Source organism: Cupressus sempervirens, chromosome 10 (assembly GCF_028749045.1).
Source record: "Cupressus sempervirens isolate cs-2001-9-10 chromosome 10, ASM2874904v1, whole genome shotgun sequence".
In the NCBI taxonomy this organism is placed as follows: domain Eukaryota; kingdom Viridiplantae; phylum Streptophyta; class Pinopsida; order Cupressales; family Cupressaceae; genus Cupressus; species Cupressus sempervirens.
In genome coordinates, this window is record NC_143127.1 from 864,060,538 (window position 1) to 864,074,683 (window position 14,146).

Here is a 14,146-nt window from a genome sequence, read left to right on the forward strand (position 1 = left end):
AAATCAATCATACACGTTATCTAATTGAAGTTGAAATTAATAATTGGATTATATCTAATGCATGAAATAAAAATCATAATTGCTTGAGGACAAGCAATTTTGGGAGGGTAGGACTGTAATATCCCCCTCTAATGATAAAATCTTATATATGAGTATTGAGAAGACTAAATGATTCAAGATAATATAATATACCTTAATTAAGATAAAATAATATTATCTAAATGATTAAAGACATTAAATTATAAATGGAGTATTTAACTACATCTAAAGAAAATAATTTATGCTCACTAAACTAAATAACTAACAAAATAACTAACAAAATAACTAAGCACCACGATTAAATCTATTAACCAATCATGATATACGTCCATTGGCCAAAAGACATGATCCGTTTAAAGGCACGAACACATATAAATAAACACTACCACCAAACTATAGGATGACGAAAAAGGTCTAAGAATAAAATTGTTATGAAATACCCATTAGCGGGTGCACTCAAACCATAATCTAATGTGGCAGCCAAATAATGCTAAGTGGAACTTACCATGAATATTTATATCTACTTGAGACCACCAAATAAACCCATTTTACATTACAAAATACCTCACATTTAAAGGCTTCACCAAATAACTACCTTCTCTTTGGGTTAGTAACTAACTCTACTTTACGTATTTTGGGAGAGGTCAATTAACCTCAAGATTTTGTGCAAAAAGAGTTAGTTAATGAACTTCTGAAAAATTAACCAAAAGTAACCAAAGTCATGATTTACAACATATGACTTGGAACTTATATCTTTAGAGACAAAAGCTAGAAAATTCATCTTGATGAAGCAACCAACGAGTCTTCCTAGTCTCAATCAAATAGTCATTTAGTCCCCTAAGATGAAACCTCACAAGCATTCTGTTAAACAATTCATTGTACTTGATATGTACTTGCATACATGCCTACACAAATATTTGATGGGAGTTTCCAAATACTTTAGGCTTCATGCAATTATTACATACTGTTGGTGTAAATAAGTACTTTACTATTTACACTTACTTAAGTTTACTTAGGTTAATGCATTATTTTATTATTTTTATTTATGAGACACTTAGGAGTTTGTGCAACCTTGTGAGTTGTCATGTTGACAACACAGGAGTACGTACCTCTATTTGAGCACATGGTGTCTACAACACTATTTTGCGTGTCCCACCCTTCTAGGCTTATCCTCTCATCATCGCACTTACTTCCGTGCTTAATGGAGGATAATCCATATTTGGTGGACATGTGCTTGGTTGTATGACACATCATGATGCTAACTTCTATGCATTCTAGAAGCTCTCCTGTGGCCTTTATAATTAGGCACTCCTAGTGTACTCTAGCATCAGTTATTGAATAAATGGTTATTCTGATCATACTCTCTCCATTTTTGGTCTACAGTTGTGGTTGTGTTTGAGTTCTTAGTTCTTGGGTGAATTTTGCCCTTAGGCAAATTCTTACATGGTATCAGAGCTTGGAGACTTTCTCATCACAAGCTGTTTGAGACCTCTTGTTGCTTCATCACCTCAGCCTGAATCCAGAGTGCTGCAGAAATTGGGAGCATCTAGCACCAAATTTGACCTCTCCATTGCATCTGGAACGCTAAACCGGTGAAAATCGACTATAAGCACGCCTACCTTGGCCCATAGTCGACCGTGAGGCAAATTTTTTTTGCAAATCGAAACTCGAAGGCCTGATTTGCGGTATGGGTATGATCTTTTTTTTCGGATCTATTTGATTATTTCTCAGATCTGAATTTATTTTCTCTCTGATATTTTTAGAATTATTTTTTCGAAATCGCTCTATTTGTCAGAGAAATTTTTTTTGCAGTACGGACTGTCAGATCTCGTATTGCACATTTGGCAGATTATTATTTTTTGCAGGGTTTTTTATTTAATTTTTTGGGCATACACCCCAAGGCCGTACCCGTCTAACCTCTGCAAAAATTGCCCAACATTTCTCCATCAACCCACACAATTATTTCGGCAACCGGTGGCGATAGACGACCTCTCTGCGAATTCAGGAGAATGGGAACATAATTCCGACCCGACATTTACTCGACGGCCTTGAACCCATCCACCCGAAACGACAAACTAGACTCCGTCACCATTTTATATACTGCTGGCGGCCTATTTTTTTAAACAACAGAGACTCCTGGCCCCTGCTCAATGTGTGATTAAACCCAGAGTTCCCGGCATCGCAGAAACTTTTGCGACCAATCTCCGGTGTCACAAGCACAACATTGGCGACACTCTGCAATTTTGGCTTCATGCGCGGTCCACAGTGGCAATATAGTCAGATGCCACACGGCAAAAATTCATCCGTGATCTGCCACTCAGATTCCATTGCGTCGACCCAGTCAGATCCACGTCATCCACACACTCTTGCCCAATCAACAGACAGCTGTACGCTGAGTCACCCTGACACATGGGTTTGTCCGTACGATTCCATATAGTACGAAATCCGTACTACCATGTCAGCGCCACATCATCAAGGTGGCCAAATTTTTGCTGACGTCATCATTTCACTGGGTTAAATTTGACGCCTGTCTGGATGTCATTCCAGGGCATTTTATAACTACTTTGATGGCCATTTCAACGTCAAATTTAGACTCACAGTTTCTCCTCCAGACCCCTCTCTAGATTGCTTTTCAGTTTGGCAGCTTGACTTTGCGAGCTCCTAACTTGGACATCTGGACTTTGATTCAGGTGCAATTTTTTTTGAAATCAGGCAAAATTTCTTGAATTTTCTAGTGGTGGTGTTGTTTTCTGGTTTTGGTGCACAAATTTTGCAAAAATTGCATTTTTTGGCGACTGTACCTGCATAATCCTGCGTTTTGCAACTTTAGAAGCTCTGTACGGGCACATCTGGTCACCTTTTCAAGTTCTTTTTTTTTGAAAGTGCCTATTTTTTCGTCTACTTTCTAGATCTGAAGTCAAATTCTAGGGTTGTGTGGACAAATTTCTCACTTTCAGAATTAGGCCTTCTTTGGCATTGTAATGCTTTGATTCTTTTTCAGAATTGTTGTAAAACTAAGCTACAGTGCTTAAGTGACAGATTTCAGCCTTATAAAGCAGTTGTAAAAGCAAAATCAGAAAGTCCACTTTGTTCATTTTGACAAGTGGCTCATTGTAAATGCACTACTTATAAAGTGCCAAAACATCTTTTTTGGGGGGTCTTTTGATTGAGTGAAAAGGGGGTTGTGTACAGTGCTCTTCTATCTCTACTTTGAGCTCTTTCATTTCTGCATCATGGGTTTTAAATGTCCTCCTCTAACTTCACACAACTATTCTACTCGGAAAGATATTGCATGGAGTAGATTAATGGAAAAAGGATATAGTTTATATGTTGATGGTACTATTACCAAACCTATTGATGCTAAAGAACTCATTGATTGGACAAATCTAGACCGACAGGCTTTAGGTGTTATCAGGAGTTGTGTACATAGCGATCTTCTTTCCACATGAAAAATTGCTCAGACTTTAAGGAAGCTTGGGATAAACTTGAACAGTTGTATGGTAAAGTGGATGAAGAAAAGGGATTTCAGATTGAGGATGATCTACTTCTCTTAGATCCTAAGAATTATGACACAATTCAGGATTATATCATCAAAGTCAATGAGTATAGGGCACTTCTAAAAGATTGTAGAAATCCCATTAAGAATGATAGGTTGATACATCACATCCTAAAGAAGCTACATTCTGAGTATGCCAACTTTGTTTCGAGTTTTAATACTCACAAGTTAGCCATGGGATCTGCTTACTAGAAGCCTTCCTTTGATGGATTTGCAGACATGTTGATTGTTGAACAATCTCACTTGGTGGATTTTGGACTTCTCAAGTTATCTAAGACCAAAGCCTTAGTGGCTAGTGAGGCTCACAAATCTAGTCAAGGGAGAAAAAGCAACAAGAAGAAGAAGCAGTGGAAGCAAAAAACACAATCTGAGACACAACATGACTCCTCTCAACAAGGTGGTTCTTCTTCAAACAAGAAGGGAAGTAATGAAAAGAAAGACAAACTCTTTTGTGCATACTGTAAAAAGCCAAATCACGACGAGCATCATTGCAAAACAAAAAGAATCGATGAGTTAGAGAATCTACTCAAGAAGAATAAGATTCAAGTGCCAGGTACTTCCAAGGATTCTACTCCAACCTCTTCAAAGGGTAAAGGTCAAGCACTTATGGAAAATTCAAGTTCTTCTTTGGAATGGATACTTGACTCAGGTGCCTCTTACCACATGGGTTCTTCAAAGCAATATTTTTCTTCATTGAAGCAGTCAAAGGTACCACACATCTTTGTGGGAGATGATGCCAAGATGGAAGTTGAAGGAAAAGGACATGTTGAAATGGAAGATGGGGAATTCAAAGATGTTCTCTATCTTCCAAATCTAAGCTCCAATCTCCTTTCAGTTTACCAAATCACTCACCTTGGAGATGGTCATAAGGTTGAGTTCCTTTCCGATTCAGTGATGGTGCGTAGTCTAAAAGATGATTCATTGGTAGCAGTTGGGAAAGTCAATGATGATAGGAGGCTTTATTCCTTTTCCCATTTTGTGCCTAAGAGTTCTTCTCAAGCCTTGTTAACTCACTCACATTCGAACAAAAACTTATGGCATGAGCGGTTTGGTCACCTTGACTTCCGCTCTCTTTAGCAACTTTGCTCAAAACACATGGTCAAAGGTCTACCCAACATCAACTTTTCTAAGGGGGAGTGTTCATCTTGTTCAGTGGATATGCATCTCAAGGAGAAGTATGATAAAGGGAAGTCTTCTTGAGCTCTAGTTGTTCCCATTTGCAGTGACTTCAGTCAGCCAAGGCCACTACATCCTCGCATTTGTTGATGACTTTTCTCGATTCACTTGGGTCTTCTTCCTTCATCATAAGAATGAAATAGTTCACAAACTTCAAGATTTCAAGGCTCATGCTGAACACAAGTCAAGAAAAGCCATCAAAGTATTAAGAGTGGACAATGAGAACAGATATGTTGAAAAGAGACTTAAGAACTTTTGCAGAATTGAGGGGCTTGATCTTTAGAACTCACTAGCATTCAGTCCGCACAAGACAGATGCTACAGCTATGAGGATTAGGACTCTCAAGACCATGGAAAGTTGCATGATAAAGGCCAAGTCTCTTGATCCTACATTAGAAGTTGAAGCCATTAGCAGTGCTACTCACATAATTAATAGCTCTCCTCATCCAACCTTAGATGGCAAGACTCCTTTTGAGGCATGGTGCGGCAGAAAACCAGTTGTGAGTCACCTCAGAGTCTTCAGTTGTCCTGCATGGGCAAACAGATCTTACAGGAGTTGCAAGGCACCGACACCTAGGCCTTGTAGCTTTATCAGTTATGAAGACAATGCAAAGGCTTACAGACTTACGGATCCAGAGACTCATGAGATTTTTGTCGAGAAGGATGTTCACTTTGAGGAAATTTCACCAAGTTTATCCTCTACTCCTCTCCACACTTCATACATAGTGGAAACTGATAGTGACACCAGCGATAGTACTTCAACAGGTTCAGCTATGTGGGGTTCTATCGACAGTTGCAGTGAGAGGTCACATTAGTCCAGTCCACGTGCTTACATTGCCACAGTGAAAGGTCCAACACAGCATGGTACATCTCGTCTTCCAGCTCCAACTTCACTTGACTTGGGAGATAAACTTGAGGACACACATCTTCTCATTGATGATGATACTTCTACAGTTGTTGCGAGGGCTCACTCTGACCCTCATGTCCATTCTCTACATGATCAATTTGCACAGGTTGGCATGATTGTGGATCCTTATGAACAACAATTAGTGGATGTCTCTTTGTTAGTAGAGGAGACAAATGGTTTAGTGGAACAGGTTCAGTAGACATCCTTGCCAAATCTACATTCGTTCTTTTCAGCACAGTTGGAAGGGGTGAACTTTAGCATCAGTACATGGATACTTGAGCAGGTTTTCGGGCCAGCACTCACCTTCAGGACTATACCTTGTGCATTGTTTCTTCCTAAGGGGAGGAACACAATTCTACATTCTGGGACCAACTTCTTCATTGGAGCAGTTTTCACTTGTTGGCATTCTTCTTTTGGGGGGGGGGGGGGGGGGGGGAGCCTATTATGTCTCTCTTCCTTCTCTTATTCTCTTTTGTATATACTGGATGTATGTCATAATGGGGGGGTCCTGATTACTCCATCCATCGATGCATCCTCACTTATCTCTCTTTTTGGGGGAGGGTTTTTCCCATGAGGTTTTCCCTCTTTCCTCGCTTTATGGGAGATTGCATTTCATTATGTACATGGGTACCTTACATGGCCTAGTAGCCGGGACCCATTCTACATCTTCATCCTAGTTCGTAAGCTTAAGGGCATTCCCCTAAGTTGCACTTAAGGGGGGGTGTTGGTGTAAATAAGTACTTTACTATTTACACTTACTTAAGTTTACTTAGGTTAATGCATTATTTTATTATTTTTATTTATGAGACACTTAGGAGTTTGTGCAACCTTTTGAGTTGTCATGTTGACAACACAAGAGTACGCACCTCTATTTAAGCACATGGTGTCTACAACACTGTTTTGCATGTCCCACCCTTCTAGGCTTATCCTCTCATCACCGCACTTACTTTCGTGCTTAATGGAGGATAATCCATATTTGGTGGACATGTGCTTGGTTGTATGACACATCATGATGCTAACTTCTATGTATTCTAAAAGCTCTCCTGTGGCCTTTATAATCAGGCACTCCTAGTGTACTCTAGCATCAGTTATTGAATACATGGTTATTCTGATCATAATCTCTCCATTTTTGGTCTACAGTTGTGGTTGTGTTTGAGTTCTTAGTTCTTGGGTGAATTTTTCCCTTAGGCAAATTCTTACACATACCTTTTATGATTCCATGCACTACATACAAATCATGTGCCATCACTGAGATGGAGTGTAAATGCTTGTCTATGAGTGCTATGTAAAGTGATGCCTCTTCTATGCATACTATCTTGAATTAGTTTTATGTCAACTCTATGCTTCCATAATTGAATGCATTTTATGTCTATTCGTGGTATCTTGATGATTCTATGCGGGGATTATGTTGACTAGTTCATGTGCCTCTATGGTATGTTTTCATATTATATTAAAATCTTCAACTTTGACCTGCGACTATATATAAAATCAAAATTTGATATCATTCCTCAATATGCCTTGACACTAATCATATAGTTGAGAAATAAAGTTTCTTCAAACTCAATTCTATGTTGCTAGCATGAGATGGGAAGAGGTTGGAACTTGGATTTCAAATAATCACCATGCATTCATTTAAAAGATTTCTGAATTCTTTTTGACATTCGAACTCTGCATACCGACTCTAATTTAGACCCTTTGATATATGTGATAGATTTTGGGAGCTTCTCCATTGGACCTAGGCCTCTGACCAAATTTGCACAATTTGTCAATTAAACCCATGCATTGGATTGAATCTAATTTAGCATCCATATCTTGATGTTCAAAGAATGATAACAAAGAGAATGAGATTATACAATAACATAGGTGACTGAGGCCAGAAAGGCTCCTAATGAGAAAGATACTTTTTCTCCATTCAATCCCTTGTATGACAAAAAAGGTGGCAACATGAATGATTAGCTAAGATAATTGATTATGTAATCCATAGAGTAATTACTACCTTCATTTGGTTCAAATATTTTTTTGCAGGCCTTCCATCACACAGTTCCACCATATTCATGAGTTCAAATAGTTCATGTATCTTGTCTGTGCTATTACAATTGCTCAAGGCCATTATACATATCAGGAAGTACTCACATATCAGTGTGGGATTTTGTCAAGTTGGAAAGTTCCTCCAAAGCGTCCTCTTTCACCTAAATTCCTAACAATTTATGACATATCAGGAAGTACTCATATATCAGTTGGAAAGTTCCTTCAAAGCGTCCTCTTTCACCTAAATTCCTAACAATTTATGAGCTTTAAACTTGTAATGGGATTGTTTCATATTGCACTAGTAGAATTGGCCTCTATTTTTGACAAAAATTGGTTAAAATTTCTGCCCAAGTTGGTTGAATGATCCATAAATGGCCTTGTTGGTATTTTTCTTGTCGCAATTTTGACGAATCCTTGTTCAGGCCAAACTTTTAATGAAATTCCTCATCAAAATTGGCTCCAACATTTGGCCATTGTGGTCATTGCAAATTTGACCATTTCTGGTTGAAACGGGTGCCTCATCCGACCACGATGCCAAAATAATGATAGTATCTTGGTCGATCATTTTGTCAAAATTGCACCGAAGGTTGGTTGAGCTTTGGACCAGCCTTGGTTAAGGTTGAGAAATTGGCACCAACATTTTTCTATATGTGGTTATCAAACCTTCCACCAATGTTAGTAAAAAAGGGTGGCCTATCTGATTAGGATGCCAAACCCATGACAGTGATCTTGTCAATGCATTGGTTGAAAGTTTTACCACATCTACTCAAATGTTTGACTATACTTTTTTAGGTTTCGACCTAGATCGGTCAAATTTTTTATGAATATAATATACCTACAGTGATGAAGCATCAAGTATCGGTGTATATTATGGTGATAGCTGCAGGGTCATCTTCAAAGTTGGGCGAGATATCGCTATAACATATAGTGATCAAGTTTATTGCTATGCATAGAAGACATATTGTCAATATGGTGATGAGGGATAAAGGTGTATTGTTATAACCTTCAATGATCATTGACGAGTGGGGAGATGAGGTTTGGTTACAACAATGAGGATGATGTTATCGCTGGTCAGAATTGAGCTATTTTATTTTGGCAATCAATGATGAAGTGGGTTGTATCACTATATGATATGGAAAAAAGTGCTTTTGGTGATCAAAGAAAGGAAGTTTGTGTTGTAGCGATTAGCGATAGGATCAGTTGATCGCCATGTGTTACAATGATAAAGAAATGTGATTTTCAAAAAGGGTTGCTATTTCCTATAGGGATGGATCCGAGTTGATTGTGGATCACATTCATAGAATAATGGACATAGAGATGAACGATGGGAATTTGTGCATCACTATGTATTACAGCGGTAAGATGAAAACTCACAACGAAGATTGAAACTTGTGATTGCTATACTCTATAGTGAAAACACCTATTGGGTGTCACAAAAAGGGGATTCCCTATATAGTGATGAGCGATAGGGTTATCACTATTTCTATAGTGATAAGTTTGAAAAGTAAAATAGATTTCTATTTAGGGGATGAGACATAGTGATCAAAGATGTGTAAGTATTTTTTGCCAAGAGTTGCAACAATCAAATATTTGAAGATATTTAATGGATTGGGGAAGTAATGATCGAAAATGACCGCTGAAAATCTGTGTTATATTAAAATGATCAAAATCTTTATGACATCAATTCATGCAAGGAAATAAATGCATGAGCACATAAGGCACATTATACTAAAAGGGTGATCATTGCACATTCCAAACTTAGATAATTTCATAAAGTTGTAAAATTTTCTGTGAGTGCACAAAGTTTGCAACAATTTGATTCAGAAAGGACTTTCAGAGAAGCATGGAAAGTTTTAGCTCAACACCAAAGAGGAAGGTTGAGAAAGAAAAGAAGGGCAAAACCAAGAAGAAGTAGAGAATAGAAGATGAAGTTCCTCCCAAAAAGTTGAATGAGGACTTGATTGAACAAATGGATTTTGCTGGGCCTAAATCCAAAAGGAGTAAATTTCTTTCTCCTGATAAGTTAAAAGATAAATATAGTGAAGTAGGAGACATCTGGAAAAGGACGAGGGGTTATGAACACCCAAGAATTTAAAGATACTTTTAAGTTATTTGAGAATCTAGTAGCAAAGCATGGAGTTCCAACTTGGCATAATGCAAATGGACAAACAATCGATTGGGAGATGTGGATTGGGATTTGTCATGTGATGTAGGAACAAGCCTTGGGAGTAGCAAGGAATGATGATCTGGAGATGACAAGGACCAATGAGTAGATTGAACGGATAATCGAGATGGAGATCAAGGCTTGTGAGGTGATCACTGATGCAGACTTGATGAATGATGACAAATATCAAGTACATATTTAGGAATGCAATGATTTTTTGGAGGAACCAACATCATATTCCTCTTGAGTGACTCATTATGTTTTGGAACCTTGTTTTTGATTAAGTCAATGTATAATTATGGGTTTATCAATTGCTGATTTAGTTTATTTTGTAAACAAAAGGTCATGCGTTTTCATATTGTAACCTATGTTATGTTTTCTGGAGACATGGGAGAAGTTACTACTGGCTTCAGTACTTTCAAATGTATAAAATAGTTAGTGGAGCTCTCCATTTTAGAAAACTAAAAATAGTCATAAGATTTGAAGGTATGGAGTTTTATGAATACTATTTTTTTGTCTAATCAATAAAATGTTCGTCGATATTTTTTATGAAATCCAACAAATCAACTAATCTATTTTTTTAAAACAGTGTAAATCAACCAAACCCATTGCAAAAGTGGTAGACCGATGATAAACATGGTATTGGGAGCTGAGATAAAATTGGCAACAAAAGCATTATTTAAAATTGTCACAATTCAAGGTTTTTACTTGAAAATATTATGACTACATAAGCAAGTTAGCTATAACTAGAATAAGCTTTAACTGACCTGCATGATTTTTTACACCGTAGTGGCTAAATAGCCAGATTAAATTAAATTTTTTGAAACAACACCAACACCATACCTTGCAACTGCCATTGTACCCATTGGAATGGCACTAAACCATGCAACTTGCTTCAAATTTACATTAAATACTTATATGCAAAGATGAAAGTGACTTTATCATATCTATGCTTGAATTAAAATGTAGCAAAAATTTTAATATGAATGAACTAAAACTATATTCATGAAGCTTGTGATTTTGGTTTGACATATTCTTTGATTAAAATAGCTACTAAACTAATATACCCAAATCTAAAACTTTATCAAATTATGTTGGTGTTTGCATCATGCATATGATTTGCTAATAAAATTAGTTCAGTATAGCATAAGTGTGAATAGAGTATTTATAGTCAAGTTTAGATAAATTAACTCAAGCATCATTACTAAACACAAATTAATTGTTCAAGATTAAACATAGAGTAACCCTATATGCAAGCCTTGTCAATGTGTCCATATACTAATTTATTTGTTAAAATATGATTTTAATGTTAGTTTTTTTAGAAGCCAAGGGAGTTTTGAAAAATGAAATAGACTAATAAGATCTCAAATAGTTCATAAACCATGTAGATTTGACGCATTCAAGAAGATAATACTTACAGAAAATGAAGCCAAATCATACCAGACAAGTTGAGTATTGGCCCTTCCAGTTTTTTATTTGATAGTTTCCTAACGATGACATATTCAAAATGCACTTATGAGAAAAGACCTAGAATGAATGAAATTGATTAAATAATGAAGTTATATTAGTTTGAGCTTCACTTGGTTTTGATAATAGTTTAATATTCTCTACTTAACAAGGCCAACCACGTGAAGGTGGAAGCTCATATGGCCTCAACTCCCCTACCCCTAACATCAATCTACATTCCCCATTAACATATAATTACACACTTCATTCATTCATTCATCCATTTATGAACTATAACATTCAATCAGTACAATCACATAAAATTCATTATTATGATATTAAATTCATTAATACTAAATACTAATCAAGAATTCATTAACACATAACAATATTCATTAACATGACATAAAATTCAATATTAATATGCAATATTCATAGATAATTACTTAAAACAATGTTCTTTCATTATCCAACAAAGTTTATCAAAGATCATTTAAAAAATCATTTCTTTTTTTGTTTTTCTTAGATTTCTTAAGGAAAAGGCTGATAGGAGCATCATTATCTTCCTCATTCTCCTCCTCTTGTGGGTGTAATATCAAATTATGATGCTTCCTCCTACTTTGAGGAGCACGAGGCTGCTGCACGAAAGGGGGGTCTCTTGCAATAACAAGTAAATAGGTTAAATTTGCATACTTTTTTTCTTGGTATTTTTACAAGTATTTAATTAACCAGTAGAATATAACATGCATTTTTCTTTACCTGATAATGCCACATCATGTATAGTAACATTTTGATTGGCCGCCACCTCAACATATTGAACACTTTGAACACGCTCCACTCATTCACCATGATGTTTAACATGCTCTAAAATATTCAAGAAAAGGTTACACATATGACCAATTGCAATTGAAGATGTTTAATTCTATTAATAATTACATAATTTATTTTCAATATCAAATTAATATCTCCACCACTGTGATGCACATCATGGCCTTCGTTACACATAGGTTCTGTGATAGGATTTGAAGGCTGCAATGAAATGTCATGCACATTGTTATCATTGTTTGATATATAAAACAAAAATAGTCAATTTATGTTGGAAATTAACACCAAACATGAAATTTATCAACTATTCAATTTGATTTACTTTTCATTTGACCAATTTACCTGTGTCTCATCTGATGCATCAGATTCTTGGGTATGGCTTTCAGATTCTTGGCATAGGCGTGCAGCCATGACTTTATAGCCTTCCTTGAAGGAAATTTTTTTGTCTTCATCTGTGGGCTCTACATTGAATTCCATGCCTTATTTTTTTTCTTAATATCATCAATTTTGCATGTATGATTTAATTAAACAAAATTGTTGGCAACCTTATATAAAAAAAATTTGATATGAAAAACCATTGCTTTTACTTACAAGTTGAGAGTGAAGTTTCATATAGCCACCAGAACCAAGTTTATGATGACCAACCTTTTGTACTCACTTTTGTAGCTTTTGATGTGTCTTGCAGTCAATGAAAAGTTTTAAACATGTTAGACTATATATTTACAAAAATCACTAATTAGTGGATGATTACATTCTACTTAATACTATCATGACATACCTTCTTTGGTCCTCTTTAGGTTATATTCCTTTATCTTGTAGCCTTTTCTCTTTTGCATCCTCTATTATTTCATTCCACTCCATTGATGAAATCATAAGAGAATGCTTGTACTTTGGGTTAACCTTTAGAGCCCTTCTATATTGGTCCCTCACAATCTTTATATGTTTGGATGCTCTTTTAAGAAGTAGGACACTGCCAAAAATGTTTTTTTTCAAAGAGGTCCTTAAAAGATGTAATGAGCTTTTTTTTTAATTCAGGACCCTGTTCATTCCATCTTTTTTGAAAAAATAATTGTTAGATCAATAACTTTAGTATAGTATAATAAATGGAAGAAAATAAAAATATTGTACCAATGATATGAAGCTACGTACCTTTTATGTATGGTGGGTCCAAATAACTTCAATGTCATTTCAAAAATAGTATCATAAAAATATCATTTCCTATAAAAACATCATGGGATTATCAGTCCAAAATGAGTTATGTATAAGTAAACTACAATTACAATGTAAATAATAACAATTTTAAAGCACCTGGAAGCTTTGGTACTTTTAACGGAAACACAATTTTCTTGTTCAACAACAATGACCCCACAAATGAACCAGTACTAGTAACACAGGTTGATCTAGGAAATGGTTCAACTTTTGTAGTAGTGGTCTTTGTTCTTGTATCAGCTATAGGTGTATATATTAGTGCACAAAATAGGTCCATGAGTATAAAATGCACCCAACAAAAAAATTCAATGCATGATTAACACATAACAAAATATAGTAAAACAAGGTTTTAACAGTTGTACTTGGTATAAATGAAGACGTCTGCAAGCTCATTAATTTTGTCGACATTGCAATTAGTAGTATCAGAGTGGTGATCGAAAGAGGCATCCACACTTCATAATGAGATGAAGAATACATTGTTAGAAAAGACATTTGCAATAGATAAAGATCAAATGGGGTACTAGAAGCATCCCAAACATAAGTTGAGTCCATAATGCATGCAAAGGTTTAAGGATTATTTACATGAAGATTGTGTGCCACTACAACCCTCACCATGTTGACCACGTTTCATAGGTGTCAAAAATTCCTATAAGAAGAACACATCATATTTTAGATCATGATCCATAAGATAGTATAAAATATAAACATTTATTGAATTTTTTTATTATTGCTTAAGATTAATTACTGCTTACCTTCATACAATTGACTTTACGTATCAATTCATCTTTGAGTGCCTC